Source organism: Herpailurus yagouaroundi, unplaced genomic scaffold, assembly GCF_014898765.1.
Source record: "Herpailurus yagouaroundi ecotype Mexico unplaced genomic scaffold, PumYag 160, whole genome shotgun sequence".
Classification (NCBI taxonomy): domain Eukaryota; kingdom Metazoa; phylum Chordata; class Mammalia; order Carnivora; family Felidae; genus Herpailurus; species Herpailurus yagouaroundi.
Window position 1 is genome coordinate 22235445 of NW_024412401.1, and position 15881 is coordinate 22251325.

General features: G+C 36.0%; 1 protein-coding gene across 3 annotated transcripts in view; it reads left to right on the forward strand.

The window, feature by feature from the left end:
* Positions 1-15881, forward strand: part of ZCCHC7 (zinc finger CCHC-type containing 7) — a 251698-nt gene that overhangs the window by 115873 nt on the left and 119944 nt on the right. The gene's annotated exons all lie outside the window — the stretch shown is intronic.

The window sequence follows — 15881 nt, forward strand, 5'->3', positions numbered from 1 at the left end:
AGCATTAGGGAAGTTTTTGTGAGCATGAAAATGTTCTATATATATATATATCTATATATGTGTCCTATATATATACCTATATATGTTCTATATTTATATACATAGATATATCTACATATTCTATATATTATATCTAACATATATTCTCTCTATATAGCTATATGTATGTTCTATATATATGTGTGTGTGTTCTATATATCTATATATGTTCTGTATCTGTAAACACCTATCTCTATCTATCTATCTATCTATCTATCTATATATATATATTTTTTTTTTTTTTTCTAGAGAGCATGAGTTGGGGAGAGAGATGGGAGTTGGTGGGAGAAAGAGAGGGAAGGGAGAGAGAGAATCTCAAGCAGGCTCCACACTCAGCGTAGAGCTCAATGTGGGGCTCTATCCCATGACCCTGGGATCATGACCAAGAGTTGGATACTCAACCTACTGAGCCACCCAGGAGCCCTGAAAATGTTCTGTATCTTAATTGTCGTGGATATTACAGGACTTTATATTTGATTTCTTAAAGACCTTTTGAATTGTAAGTTGTCAGTTTTACTTTATATAAATTATAAAGCTTATAAAAAAAAAGGACGTGAAGCCTACTTAAAAAAGAAATGAAATATATTCACTAGAAAATACTTAATCAATATTTGTGCATATTTTTTAAATGTTTATTTTGAGAGAATGGGAGAGGGGCAGAGAGAGAGTGGGGGGCGGGGGGAGAGAGAGAGAGAGAGAGAGAGAGAGAGAATGAGAATGAATATCCCAAGCAGGCTCCATGCCGTCAGTATAGAACCCAATGCGGGGCTCAATCCCATGACCTGTGAGATCATGACCTGAGCTGAAATCAAGAGTCAGACACTTAACTGACTGAGCCACCCAGGCTCCCCTATTTGTGCATATTTAAACCCACTCTCGTGATGATAGTCCAATTATTTTAAGTGTAAAATTGGGACTATAACATTGATTAATGGCTCGAAACTCCTTTATGTAAATAAATAGTAGTAGGGCAATAGTTAATTAAGGTACATCTAAACAATAAATTCAGTAATTAAAAATGAAGGTATAGTAGAATACTCAATAAAAGGGGAAAATGTCCTGAATAATATTGAATGGGAAAAAAGGATATACAGCAGAATCTCATTTTTCTTTTGAAAAACCTATTACTGTGCAGAAAGAAGACACATAACACGTCAACAGTAGTTATTTCTGAGTGTGAGGCTATTAGTGACTTTTCTTCCCTTTATTTAAAAAGAAAACATTCTGAATTTTCTACTTAATTTTTTTTCCTTCGTTAAAATGTAAGTACCATGACAGCCATGTAAGTGACATACCTTTTTTTTCCCTGTTGCTTTATCCCTAGAGCCTAGAATAATGTTCCATAGACATTTATTGAATGAGTGAATGAATTCACTAAACTTTTGTAGCTACTGGGGTCTCAGCCTAGATTTTTTTTTTAAGTTTTGTTTATCTTATTTTTATATTTTATTTATTATTTATTTATTTATTTTGAGTGGGAGGCAGGCAGAGAGAGGGAGAGAGAATCCCAAGCAGGCTCTGTGCTGACAACTTAGAGCCCGAGGTGGGGCTCTAACTCATGAACTGTGAGCTCATGACTTGAGCTGAAATCAAACCAAAATCAGACACTTAACCAACTGAGCCACATAGATGCCCCTAGATTTTTTTTTTTCTTTTTTTGATTTGTCTTTTTGTTTTAATTGTGTAGCAGTGATTACTGTGGCTTTGTATGGCAAGTTTTGCAATTTTGTAAGACATGTCTTTGTTATTCATATCGAAATTACTCTAGGCTTTCCTTGTCTCTTTAATAAAATCCTACTGGGGTTTTAATTGGAATTTCACTAGTAATATAGATTGATTTGGTGGTAAGTTGGCATTTTTCAATGAGGAGTTTAGAACATTTAGGATGATAAAATGAACTATTTAGGGGCGCCTGGGTGGCGCAGTCGGTTAAGTGTCCGACTTCAGCCAGGTCACGATCTCGCGGTCTGTGAGTTCGAGCCCCGCATCAGGCTCTGGGCTGATGGCTCGGAGCCTGGAGCCTGTTTCAGATTCTGTGTCTCCCTCTCTCTCTGCCCCTCCCCCGTTCATGCTCTGTCTCTCTCTGTCCCAAAAATAAATAAAAAACTTTGAAAAAAAAATTTAAAAAAAAAATGAACTATTTAGGTATTCTTTCATGACCTTCAGTAAGCTTTGTAGTTTTTTTTTTAATTTTTTTTTTTTTTAATGTTTATTTTTGACAGAGAGACAGACAGAGCATGAGCAGGGGAGGGGCAGAGAGAGAGAGGGAGACACAGAATCCGAAACAGGCTCCAGGCTCTGAGCTGTCAGCACAGAGCTTGATGCGGGGCTGGAACTCAAGGACCGCGAGATCATGACCTGAGCCGAAGTTGGATGCTCAACCGACTGAGCCACCTAGGCGCCCCTATAGTTTTTTTGTTTTTTTTTTTAGGTTATTTATTTATTTTGAGAGAGAGACCACACGAGCCAGGGTGGAGTAGAAAGAGAGGATCCCAAGCAGACTCCTGCACTGAAATCACGAGTCAGATGCTTTGGGCACCTGGGTGGCTCAGTTGGTTAAGAATCCAACTCTTGGTTTTGGTTCAGGTCATGATCTCATGGTTTTGTGAGTTCAAGCCCCATGTTGGCCTCCCCGCTAGCTGTGCGGAGCCTGCTTGGGATTCTCTTTCTTCCTCTCTCTTCCCCTCCCAACTCGCTCTCTGTCTCTCAAATAAATAAAACTTAAAAAAAAAAAAAGAGACGCTTAACCAGCTGCCCACACAGATGCCCTATGGTTTTCTTAATGTAAGTTGGCATATTACTTATTAGATATATTACCAGATGTTTTAATTTTGTTGGTATTGTTTTTTGGAACTAGTTCCCTTTGTGCCTTTTTTCCCCCAATATATACTATATTATAAGCCTCTAAGTGCTTATAGTTATCTTTTATCAAACACCTTAACTAAAAGTTGTACATTGTATTTTAAAGAATTGTAATTCAAAATTCAGATGATTAATGAAGACCAAAACTTTTTATGGCTTTAAAAAAAGTACATGATTTCTGTGGTTGAAGAGGTAGCTGTTTTTCCCCATTTTCTCACCCTGATTGTTACAGCTTCCTGAAATAATAATGGTCAAGTATTCATTATTTAAACTGAACAGATCCTGAGTTAAAAAGTTTTTTTTTCTTAGTTTATTTATTTTGAGCGAGAGAGGATCCTAAGGTGGCTCTACACTGTCAGCGCAGAGCCTGATGTGGGGCTTGATTTCATAAACCGGGAGATTATGACCTGAGCCAAAACCAAGAGTTGGACGCTCAACCAACTGAGCCACCCAGGTGCCCCCAGATCCTGAGTTTAAATAGATGTCTAGTAATACATTTTGGGGCATTTCACTTACTCCAGTGCATTCAACAGGAGTCCTGGAGAAGCTTAAGGATCAATACTGTGGTCTTTGTCGGCAAGTGATTATTAAGCCATAATTAATAGATGAGATCGTCTCATTGTTATAGGCCTTGTATCATAGAGGAGGCAATTTATACTTAGCATCTTGCCGCTGTTATTTCTCTTTCTGTTCCCTGAGGATATAATTCCAGAGTCCTTTTTGTTTTTGTTAGGCACATTTCTGAAAACAGCAGGATACTGTGTTAATAGTTACTTTGTTATGCTGTTTCTTTTGTTCAGTTGTTTGTTTTTGTTTGTTTGTTTGTTTATTGCTTAGAGCATGAGCAGGGGAGAGGGGCAGAGAGAGAGGGAGAGATCTTAAGTAGGCTCCATGCTCAATGCAGAGCCTGACATACGGCTTGATTCCGTGACCCCTGGGATCATGACTTGAGCTGAAATCAGGATTTGGACACTTAACCCAACTGAGTCACCCAGGTGCCCCTTTTTTGTTTAGTTTATATGTGTTCTTGCTTGTGTTCATGCCTTATTTTTCTTAAATTTTAAGTTATTTTAAGAATAGGGATATGTTTTGTGTAAAATTCTGTTCCTGAGATCTATACTGAACAAATAGTATGTATAGTGCAACATGGAAAGGGAGAGAGAATTCTGAGCACTTACTCTGTGCCAATTCTGAATAATTCATAGTGCAGAAACCAAGAATCTGAAAGAATAGGTGGTCTGCCAAAATGTAAGAAGCTATGGAGTGTCCGTTTGATTTTTTTAAGTTCTGCAGTCTTCAAACTTGGCAATGCATTAGAATTATTTAGAAAATATTTTTAATATATTTTCATCATATTTCTCCTTCCCTCACACTCCTAGAGATAGGGCCTTGGCATGTAGGTATGGCAGAGACCTAGAACTTCTTTTAAGCTCTCAGGTGATTCTAATGTGCAGCCTTGGTTAAAAACAGGAATCAGCAAACTATAGCCCACAGGCCAAATCTAACCCACCAGTTTTTGTACGGCCTTGTATAAAACTTTTGTACAGTTTTGTAGCTAGGATTGGTTTTAACAGTTTTAAGTGGCTAAAAAGAAAATCAAAGGAAGGATAGTTCGTGACACATGAAATTCACATTATATGAAATTTAGTTTTAAAGTCCATAAACAAAGTTTTGGTAAAGCCAAATTTACCAAAGCCTCATGGTAAATTTTTGTTGATGTGTCAAGAAATAATCGAGAGACCCCTTCATAAACATATGTAAAATGTTCTTTCTATGTAACAAACAAAAGAGCATACACTCACAGACAAAGAGAAATAAAAATCTCTGGGCTCAGTCACCTCCAATTTCAAACTGTTTCATCCCTGCATCTTTTTTATTGCTTTAACTGTTAAGATTGGAGAGAATTGCTACATCAGCTTCAATAATCATTTGTTGACAGTGTGAGGTACTACTGGTTTGTTTTTCGTGTTTTATAGTGACTGATGTTAATTCACCTAAGACAGTATTTCCAACTTGGTGATGTTGATTTAGGGGTTTAAAGCACATCTCCATTCCTGTTTCATTTCTAAATTAAATGTACGTGGATTGCCATAGATAAGCTCTCTCAAGGAAACAGCCTGTTTTCCTAAGTAATGTGATCTCAGATGTTAAAGTACATTTATATGTGAATCAAATTTTAAATTTGGAGAATATTTTTATAGTTATTTCATAAAACATTATTCTTGGAAGAAGAGTTTGGCCTCTGTCAGCAGGCCTACTGTCTGTTAGTAAGTTAGGCAGTGAAGTTCCCACTGTGCACACAGGTTTTCTCCAGATGTAGAGGGAGATATAAAACTAGTCCACAAAGACTGCCTTATTATTTATTTATTTAAACTTTACAGTTTACTTATGATGCCATGTTGTCCATCTTGCATGGTTCCCTTGATTTTATTTTATTTCTGTTTTTGAGATCTGGACAGACGTAGACTGATCAGGAAGTATGTCCAGATACAACCCAGCTGATCTTCCAAGACCACCTTGACCTCATGATACTTGAGAAGGAATTGATTTAGGTGTATAGGCAAATATGTTGCTCACAATTTTGTAATGTTTTGTTGAAATGATAAATCTAATTACAAGTGATTCAACATTCATAACAGAGATAAACACTAAGAAATCAAGTTTTTTTTAAGTTTTTAATATTTATTTATTTATTTTAAATTTTTTTTTTTTTGACAGGGAGAGAGAGAGAGAGAGAGAGAGAGAGCGAGCGAGCATGAGTGGGGGAGGGGCAGAGAGAGGGAGACACAGAATCTGAAGTAGGCTCCAGGCTCTGAGCTGTCAGCACAGAGCCCGATGCAGGGCTCAAACTTGTGGACTGCGAGATCATGACCTGAGCTGAAGTCAGACGCTCAACCGACTGAGCCACCCAGGCGCCCCTATTTATTTTTGAGAGGGAGATAGAGTGCAAGTGGGGGAGGAGCAGAGAGAGTGGTAGACACAGAATCCGAAGCAGGCTCCAGGCTCTGAGCTGTCAGCACAGTGGCCAATGCAGGGACTTGAACTCACAAACAGTGAGATCATGACCTGAGCTGAAGTCACTCAACTGACTGAGCCACCCAGGCACCCCAAGAAATCAAGTTTTTTAAAGACTAACCCCTCAGGCTTTTTCAAGTTTTATTACTTAAATGAAAGTCATCTTTTAAAATATTTCTTTCATTATATTTTATTAAAGCTATGAAGGCATAGCTGTTTATCATTGCATCTTATGCATGATTCACATAAGTGAATCATTCAGAAATAAGTTTATACAGCTTTTAGATACATATAGAATATATTTGTGGAGAAGGCTTTTTACTCAAATGTTCCTTACAATCATTGTTGCTCTTTCATTTTGCTGCTTTTGTCTTGTTATGTTGTGTAATAAAGTGAGAAAAAGACACTTGAGAGTAATATGTTTACCTATTCAAGGTAAATTGCTTCTGTGAAAGAATTCACTCCAAGTAATTAAGTTTGATATTAGTACTAGAATTTATATTATAGAAAAAATGGGATTTAAAAAATTATATTAAATTGATATTTTTATAACTTGAATGGTAAACTAGATCACTTATTTGATCAAATGTATTCTATTCTTTGGCATATTTTATGTCATTAATGCATTTCATGTTTTGAGAAATCATTTTAAAACAAGTTCATTTTTACTATTAAAATATTAACATGTGGGGCGCCTGGCTGGCTCAGTTAAGAGAGCATGTGACTCTTGATCTTGGGGTTATGAGTTCCAGCCCCACGTTGGTCTTAGAGCCTACTCAGAAAAAAAAAAAAAATCTTATATTTCTTATGTTGTCAATTGCAGAAAAAAGAGACAAATTTTTTTCCACCTATTACAGATATTCTTTTCAAAATAGCATTTTCTCACACTGTTTTTGTTTTTAATCATTACTGCATAGGTAGTGTTAATGGCATACAACACTTCTATTTGATCTGAAAGCAGACTGTTCTATAACTTAGTTGCCCATGAGATCAAATATCCAGTGCACCAAGTTGGGTTTTTCTGATGTTTTGTTTCGAAATATTTCAAACCTATAGAACTTAATAGAGATAATACAGTGAATTTCAAGATGCCCTTTGCTTAGATATTTAATAAGTGTTAACATTTTTTACCATAATTGCTTTCCCTCTTCTCCTTTTTTCTTCTCTCCTCTTCTGTACTCAACGCGCGCGCACACACACACACACACACACACACACACACACACACAAAATGAATGATTATTACATTTTAGGGATTAATTAGTTGAGAATAACTTGGAAGCATCATGCTGTTACTCTAAATACTTCAGAATGTATATCCTATTTTACACCGTCTTATGTAGCCACTGTATAGTTAGGAAATATAATCTAACATTGATAAAATCTTTTTAATTTAGTGTAGAGTCCAAATTAAAATTTCACCAGTTGTTTCAGTTATACCTTTCATAACAATCCATTCCCAGCCTTCTGCCTCTCCTCAAACCATGGTCCGGTGCAGGATTAAGTACTAAATTGGTTGTCTTGTGAGTCTTCTTTACTCATGAATTGTGTGTCAGTTTTTCATATTATTGACATTTTTAAAGAATATTGGCAAGTTGCTTTGCAGAATGCCCTTTAATTTGGGCTTGCCATGTTTAGATTCAAGCTGTGTATTTTTTGGCAGGAATACTATACAAGTGATAACATGTTCTCTTCACCACATCAGGGTGTTCATATTTCAGTTTGTCTTGTAATAGGTGTTAACTTGGATCATTTGATTAAGATGATTTCACTGGATTTGTCCATAATAAAGGTCCATTTTCTCCTTGTAAGCAGTCTGTGGGGAGATACTTTTAGCATTCTGTTTTCCAACTAATTTTAACCCAGTAGTTTTAACATCCATTGGTGATTCTTGCCAGAATCAGTTAATGCTGTTGTGGTTTAATTCACCAAGTTTTGCATGCACAATTCTTTCTTTTTTTTTTAATGTTCATTCATTTTTTAGAGAGAGACAGAGCACAAGCAGGGGTGGGGCAGAGAGAGAGGGAGACACAGAATTTGAAGCAGGCTTCAGGCTCTGAGCTGTCAGCACCGAGCCTGACATGGGGCTTGAACTCATGAGTTGAGATCATGACCTGAGCCAAAGTCGGATGCTTATCTGACTGAGCCACCCAGGCGCTCCTGCATGCACAATTCTTAAGGACATTTTTAAAAAATACTTTATGCAGGAATTAAGAATTATAAACTTCCAGTTATAAAATAAATAAATCATGGGATGAAAAGTACAGCATAGGGTATAGTCAATATTGTAATAACTTTGTATTGTAACTGGGGTAACTACACTTATCGTGGTATTTTGGAATGTATGTAATTGTCAAATCATTAGGTTATGCACCTGAAATTAACAATATTATATGTCAACCATCCCTCAATTAAAAATTTAAAAATACTGTATATGCATGTGTACATATCACATAACCCAAGTATTTTTAAAATTAAGAATATCTACAACATAATATTTCTATTAGTTTCTTTTTGCTGCTTTAAGAAATGACCATAGACTTCATTCCTTAAAACAATAGAAATTTATTCTATCATTGTCCTGGAGGCCAGAAGTCCAAAATCAGTATCCCTGGGCAAAAATCAAGGCATAAGCAAGGCTGCACTCCTTGGAGACTTTAGGGGAAGAATCTGTTATGTGCCTCTTCCAGCTCTGGTGGCTGCTAGTATTCCTTGACTTGTGGTCACATCACTCTAGTCTTCGAGTGCAACGTTGTCAAATCTCTGTCATATTGCCTTCTGTTCTTTGTCTCAAATTTCCTCTTGCCTTCCTCTGATAAGGATATATGTAATTGCACTTATTTTTAAATTTAAACATTCTTTTTGAGAGAGAGAGAGAGAGACACAGAGTATAAGCTGGGGAGGAGCAGAAAGAGGGAGACACAGAATCCGAAGCAGGCTCCAGGCTCTGCTCTGTTAGCACAGAGCCCAGTGTGGGGCTTGAACTCATGAACCACAAGATCTTGACCTGAGCCGAAGTTGGACTCTCAACCGACTGAGCCATCCAGGCGCCCCTGTAATTGCACTTCTGTTATATATTCCAAAAGCTAAATTTCCCCTGATGCAACCCAATAAGCTCTTTAAGTTTGTGTTTATATTGTCTCATTTTACTCTTTTTAAAAAAAAATTTTTTTTTAACGTTTATTTATTTTTGAGACAGAGAGAGACAGAGCATGAAGGGGGGAGGGGCAGAGAGAGAAGGAGACACAGAATCGGAAACAGGCTCCAGGCTCTGAGCCATCAGCCCAGAGCCTGACGCGGGGCTCGAACTCACGGACCACAAGATCGTGACCTGAGCTGAAGTCAGACGCTTAACCGACTGCGCCACCCAGGCGCCCCTGTCTCATTTTACTCTTAACTTCTAAGGATAGAGATTAAAATAATTCCATATGTGTCATTGTTCTCAGCAAATTTTAAGCAAATAATCTGGGATAAATGTAGACTAGCAGAACTTTTCTCTTTTTTGGGTGTTGGACTTCCTGTTGGATTCTGTGATACATGCTTGTAACAATCGCTTTTTAAAAATCGGTTACAATTAAGCTTCTTAATGAGGGGACTTCCTGCAAATAATTGTTTTTTTTTTCTTAATTGTACACAAGGGTTAAGTGTGAAATAACAATTGTTTGAACTTTTGGAGATTGGGATATCTTAAGAACTGATTCTGCAGTGTTTGTTCGTAAGTCCTGTATTACTTGCCTTATTTATTGGCCAGGTCAAGTAGCAAAGACAGAAACATCCCCAACTGAGGCATTCACCCACCATCTTTCAGTACTGCAGTGGAGGCAGGGAATTACTCAGAGTAGCAGAGTGACACTGTAGAAATGACAGATAATAGACAGGATCAGAATAGAGGATAGAGGCTTCTAATAATCTGGGCTCTTGGTTGCAAATAACAGAAATCTGATCCAAAGGAAAGAGGTAAAAAAGGAAGGGGTGGGAGGAGGATATATCTAGGCATTTATCTGGCCTTCACATACCTGTATTATTCTAAATCTGTTCTAGAAATTCAACATTAATAGTAACTCTTTCCTTATTTCTTACTTTTACTTTCCTTTTCTTAGGCTGGCTGTAGTTGGAGAAAAATGGTTTTTGGCAGCTTCAGACTTACTTACGTGGTCCTTAACACCTATGTCTCAGACAGAGATAGTGCCTCTTTTCTGATAATTCTGGTAAAAATCTCTGGGAAGTTCTTTCGTTGTATCAGTTTGGGTTATTCCTGATCTCATATGTGGGATCTGATGCTTAAATTGGTCAGGTTTGAATTGTGTACTGATTGCTCCACTGGGGGTGTGAAGAGGAGTGAGGTGGGGAGGAGTGATCATCACTCATCACTGTCCAAACCAAATAGAATGATTTTCGAATAAGAAACGCTGTCCTGTTACCTGAGAAAGGGAATGGATGCTAAAGAGGGAAAATAGTTACGTTACGAGGCCAAAATCTAGCACGTGGTGACATCTGATGCAGAATCCTATATACATTGTACACTCAGTATTTTTTTAAAATAAAATATGCTTGAATAGTCTTTTTGAAAACTTAAGGAGAAATTCTCTCAGAACTCTTGTATTTGACATTTAAGTCTCAGGGTACCCAGGTGGAAATATTTTAGCCATTCTTTAAACAATTAATGGGGTGCCTGAGTGGCTCAGTTGGTTGAGCGTCCGACTTCGGCTCAGGTCATGATCTCGCGGCCAGTGAGTTCGAGCCCCGCGTCGGGCTCTGTGCTGACAACTCAGAGCCTGGAGCCTGTTTCAGATTCTGTGTCTCCCTCTCTCTCTGACCCTCCCCCGTTCATACTCTGTCTCTCTCTCTGTCTCAAAAAAAATAAATAAACGTTTAAAAAAATGTTTTTTTTAACAATTATTTATTGAATGTCTACCACACTGTTTTACCTGCAGTATCATTTAATCTTTCCACAGGTTAGATGTAATTTAAAAAATAACTCTTATGTATAGAAGTAGATTTCAAGACAATTTTAAAGTGATTTTTTTTTCATGTTTTATCTCAGTATGTCAACTAGCCAGGCTAAAGGATTTATGCAAGCCAAGGAACACCAAGTTATATTTTAAAACATACTTTAACCAAGGCTCACAGGCTATCTCCTTACCTTTTATTTATCTAAAGTGCTATGGGATTTTTAATGCCTACGCAAAGCATATAGTAAGCCTCATCTGGAAGACCCATGCATAGCGCAGTGCAACTACTCAATTTATCTACCTTGGAAGGATGAAAGGCTAAGTTGAAAAATCATTTATCAGTTCCACTTCACTTGTTACATTTTTGCTTCAGAAACATCCTTCATCTCCTGAGTCTCATAATCTCTTGCCTTTGAGGTTGTTTCATAGACATGCTTTCACTCAAACGCCTTCAATTTGAACTTCTTCAAGAGGGGTGCCTATCTCCCAGAAGTTGCCTCCAGGGACTGTTTTACAGCTGTTATTTCAGTTCCTCCCACCTCGCTTGTTGAAGAAAGTTCTCTCACCAACGGCATTTCTAATAGGAAACCTGTACTAGTCAAGCTGTACAGCAGCTTTTTGAAGATTGAGCACACAACCTAGAGTTCCTTAAAAAGAAGACAACAACGAAATCCAATGCCCGAGATACCTGCGTCCTTCAAAATGAACTCTAGATGCCCCAGCTTTTATGCTTTGAGTGAATTGTCCCACTGGAACGAGACCGTACTTTTGGCTGACGATGATAATAATTCTCTGAGAAATTCACAGACCCTAATTGTGATTGATCTCTCTGCTGTTTTTCTAGCAAGATTTAAGTTTTCATGAATAGGTAGTGAACGTTATCCATATGTTTAGGGTTCTGTTTTCCTACTATACTCTTCCTTTCCCCCAACTCCTTCCCCTTGACTGTATCATTTAGAAAGCTGTTCTTTGAAATTATCGTTGTTTATTGCTTCTTATTTAATTGTTCCATCTCCTCAACTATACTATAAACCTCTCAGAGTCATGAACCCTATGCCCTGTTTTGTATTTCCATAGAAAGATCAGGTAAATATTACTTGGGGATATGGTACTTAGTAAAATAACCCCTAAGTTTTTAGCATCTAGGTATCATGGCAGACACAAAGATAAATAAAACATGGTTCCTGCCTTCAAGGAGCTTTTAATATTACACAAGAGATGCAATATGCATTTAAGTTTAATAGAAAAGGATCATTAAGGAGTGGATAATCAGTTTCTCCTCAGGAAATCAGGGCAGGCTTCATGAAGGAGTTGGTATTTGGGTTGGTATTGAGATTGTTGGGGTATTTTCATGTAATCATCTGATGGCTGAATTACATTATGGAAGAGACATTTAAAGGCAAGCAGTAGTCATCCTAACCCCTCACGTGTATAATTCTTAGTGGTTGGCAAAGCTCTTTCACGCTTATTTCTTACTGGTGCATCAAAACCCTATGAGTCTATAAAGGTTATATTTTTATTGACATATAAAAATCTTACCTATTTAGTTTTGAGAGTTTGTTTTGTTTTCTGATTGCCTTGGTGGTCGGAAAACAGTATTATCAATCTTGACTTCTTCTGCCATCATCTTTTGTCCTTGAGATTAGCACTCTAGAAGAGACATTTCTTATTTTTAGCATCTGCTCTGAACAATTAGTACTGATTCTATCCTGTTTGACCAGATTTGTCAGTAACCATCTTGCAATACTATTATAACATTATTTTTGTTTTTTTTTTAAAAAAAAAAACACTAAAGAAAATGAAACTAGAACTTTTGCCTGTTAGTTTGAAGTATTCTTGAATTTTCTGTGTATCTCATATCTGTTCATATGTTCCTGTGAGATATTTCTGGACAATATGCCTGCTAAGATAATGTGTAACAATGTTTAGATGTGCTATATCTTTCTAAGTAATTTTTCTTTCCTCTAATAACACTGTATTTTATCTATTTGGTTCCTTTTTTTCTTTGTGTTCAAATATTCCTTGAGGAGAAAGGAAAATGTAAGAAGAAACCTTAGGTCAATGTAGTAATAAGTTTTTTGGTGTGTTATCAGAAAACTGCTTAATAATAAACTTTTCTCTAGCCACCTGCTTTTAAAATAGCCTTTATTAAAGGCAAAATTTGGCTTTGATTTTGCCAAAATCAAATTTCATTCTTTTGCTATTATTCAGAAGCCTGTGTGTCTCACCTGATTGATCATTCCAACTATTTCACTCTGTGCTTCAAATCATCAAAATCCCATTTGCCCCACTGCAGGGTTGGCATAAGAATGAATGTGATGGCAGCAATTAACATTATGATCGCAATGAAGACTTAAAAAGGAAGTAGCAGCTTCATTAATATCTAGCATTTTCTTTGCCCATAGTCAACATCAGTAAGAAATAGTGGTTGGGAAACAAAAGCAGGAAAAGCTGCTTTTTATAAATAATTTTGAAATTATTTTTGTTCTTCCTTCATAGGAGTGAAAAGTAAGCAAATTCTATAGTTATTTTCTGTGTTGATTGTTTTCTACCATGTGGCTTAGGATTCTTAATAGTTGTGGTTAATTTTGCTTTTAAACTTTAGGAACAACACAACAAATTGGAAAAGTCAGTGTTCTACGTAGATTAAAAGAAATTCATTATTAATTAGAAAAAGCCAAAGGACTTGTAGCACACTCTTATCCACATACAGACTTAGGCATAATGTTTCCTAGTTGCAATCATTGTGTTATTGCATGCACTGCAGGACTTAGTTTGCTTGAATTTGAAGGTAATTATTTAATGTCCTGGATTTCAATCCTTATTAAAAAGAACATCATCTAGGTATTTATATATAAAAGCAAAGCAACCATTCTTGGCAATTTACTATGTTTTGTAATTATGACTGTTTTATATAGACTTTTTTTTTTTTGTCATTAGATTCTTATTGTAATGCCTTTGCTCTTTGCCCTGTGATGTTGCTTTGTTGGTTTGTTCATCTACCTTGTAGACCTTGATGACCCTCATGTTCTAGTCCTTTGGCTTTTTACTAGGCTGAACCAAAAGAAAGCACTTGGTTGCCAGCAAAAGAGCTGAACAAAGGCAGGAAGGAAGGGTTTTAAGCATGGGATACTGCCATAGAAGACAGCAAATACATTTCAGCTCGATCTATGAAAACCAGCTTCTATAAGGCTGGGCCAGTTCACTGTCATTTTTATTATTGGCTAGCTCTTAGTCTCTGTACACTGCTGAAAAAGTTCTATTTTATCACAGAAAGGTTTGACAAAATTGGCCTGTTCAAATCCTTTAAAGTTGGGGGAAGTTGGTTTTCTACATCATATACCCACAATGGAGGCAATCTGCCTTTTAACTGCATTGTGTTTATCTGTACCTTTAGTTCAGGGTGAGATTTATTTATAAAGCTTTTAAACAAAGACTTTTTATTTTTACTGTTTTTTCTTTTAATATTGATATTGAAGGAAAATGTATGGGAACCATTAAGATATGGTCAGTATACATTAAAATAAAGCAGAAAGCATTTGATAGTTTCCTTGGGTGTCAAAGTAGAAAAAGGCATACACCATATTTAAGTATGTCACCAGCACTAAGGAATGGCAGTAGTGAGTTTTTCAGTTCTATTTTAGATTGTAAGAACTAGCAGATTTAAACTAATAATTGCTTTAAAATACAAGCTGTCCAGAATACTTCTGTAGCGAAATGATATATTAAAGGCCCGTTATTAGAATACTGGTCAACATTAGCGTGAAGTTTTAGTTTCCCCATCATTTGAAGGCAGTAAGTTACTGGTGAGGTTTGGGGCCTAAAATCATTACTATGTCTTGCAGTATATGTGTGAGTCTGTGAGTGTTACTTGTGACTTATATGAAGAGAACAAATATAGAAAAATCTTTAAAAATTCTTCTTACCTACCATTTTCCATGATGGGGATTTGTGTTCTGAAGGCTAGTTCAGGCTCTATTTGTTTTCCCATAGTAATATCATTCAGTGTATTTTTGCTTAAGATTGTTACAAATTTAATCTAGTTTCCAAGAATATAAAATTTATATTTGTAAAGGTTTATTTGCCATTTATGTATTGTTAGAGAATTTGTTTTATACAGGTTAAAAACAAATTCTAACTATGTTAACCTGATTTTTATGTTACTGTGTTAGAAGGCAGATAAATAAAATTTCCTTTACACCTACTAATTATGGCTTAAAGCAAAAATTTTTAGTGTTGTATTAAGGCCAGACAAAATAAAGTATTGATGTTTGAAAGGCTTGTGAATAAGCAGTCTTTCAATTATTTTCACATCATTTAAGCATAAACCAAATGATAATTTGTTTACATTCACCAAATAAATTCATATAAACAGTCTTTACATAGTGGGAGAAAATACATTCTATACTTCACAACTCTTAAAATAAAGGAAAAGAAGCTGTAGGAGTAGCAGAGGAAGGGATTGGGATGGGCAGACAACATAATTTCTTATAAAAGAGATGGAATTGAACAAAATCTGTTCTTCTAAGAAGCCATCATTTTTGGGATGTCATTGTTAAGAAAAAGCAATCCAACTAGGATTAAACACATTTAATAAAAAATAAAATGTAGGTGCATAAAAAATAGCCAAAAGGTATGTATTTGTCCAATAGTCGAGATACACATTCAGATTTTATTATCGATACTACTACAGCAATACTAGAATTGTAAAGTATTGAATAAAATTTTATGTTTCTAAAAACAATAATTGATTTAACAGAATGGTTTGAGAAAATCTATCCAAGCTTCTTAACACACTTGGACTTCTCATTGCATTTTGTTAAAGGATTTATACACATAATAATTGTATATACATGACAATAGGTATCTGGGTTAAAGATGTTTTTTCTTGTTTTTGATATTAAGGCTCATTTAGGAATTTTACTTCTAATATGCCAAATCTTCAGTGATTTAGATATGTCCTGATGATAGCTAAAATTTTTACTTTATAACTGGGTATTTGGTGTGGTATTG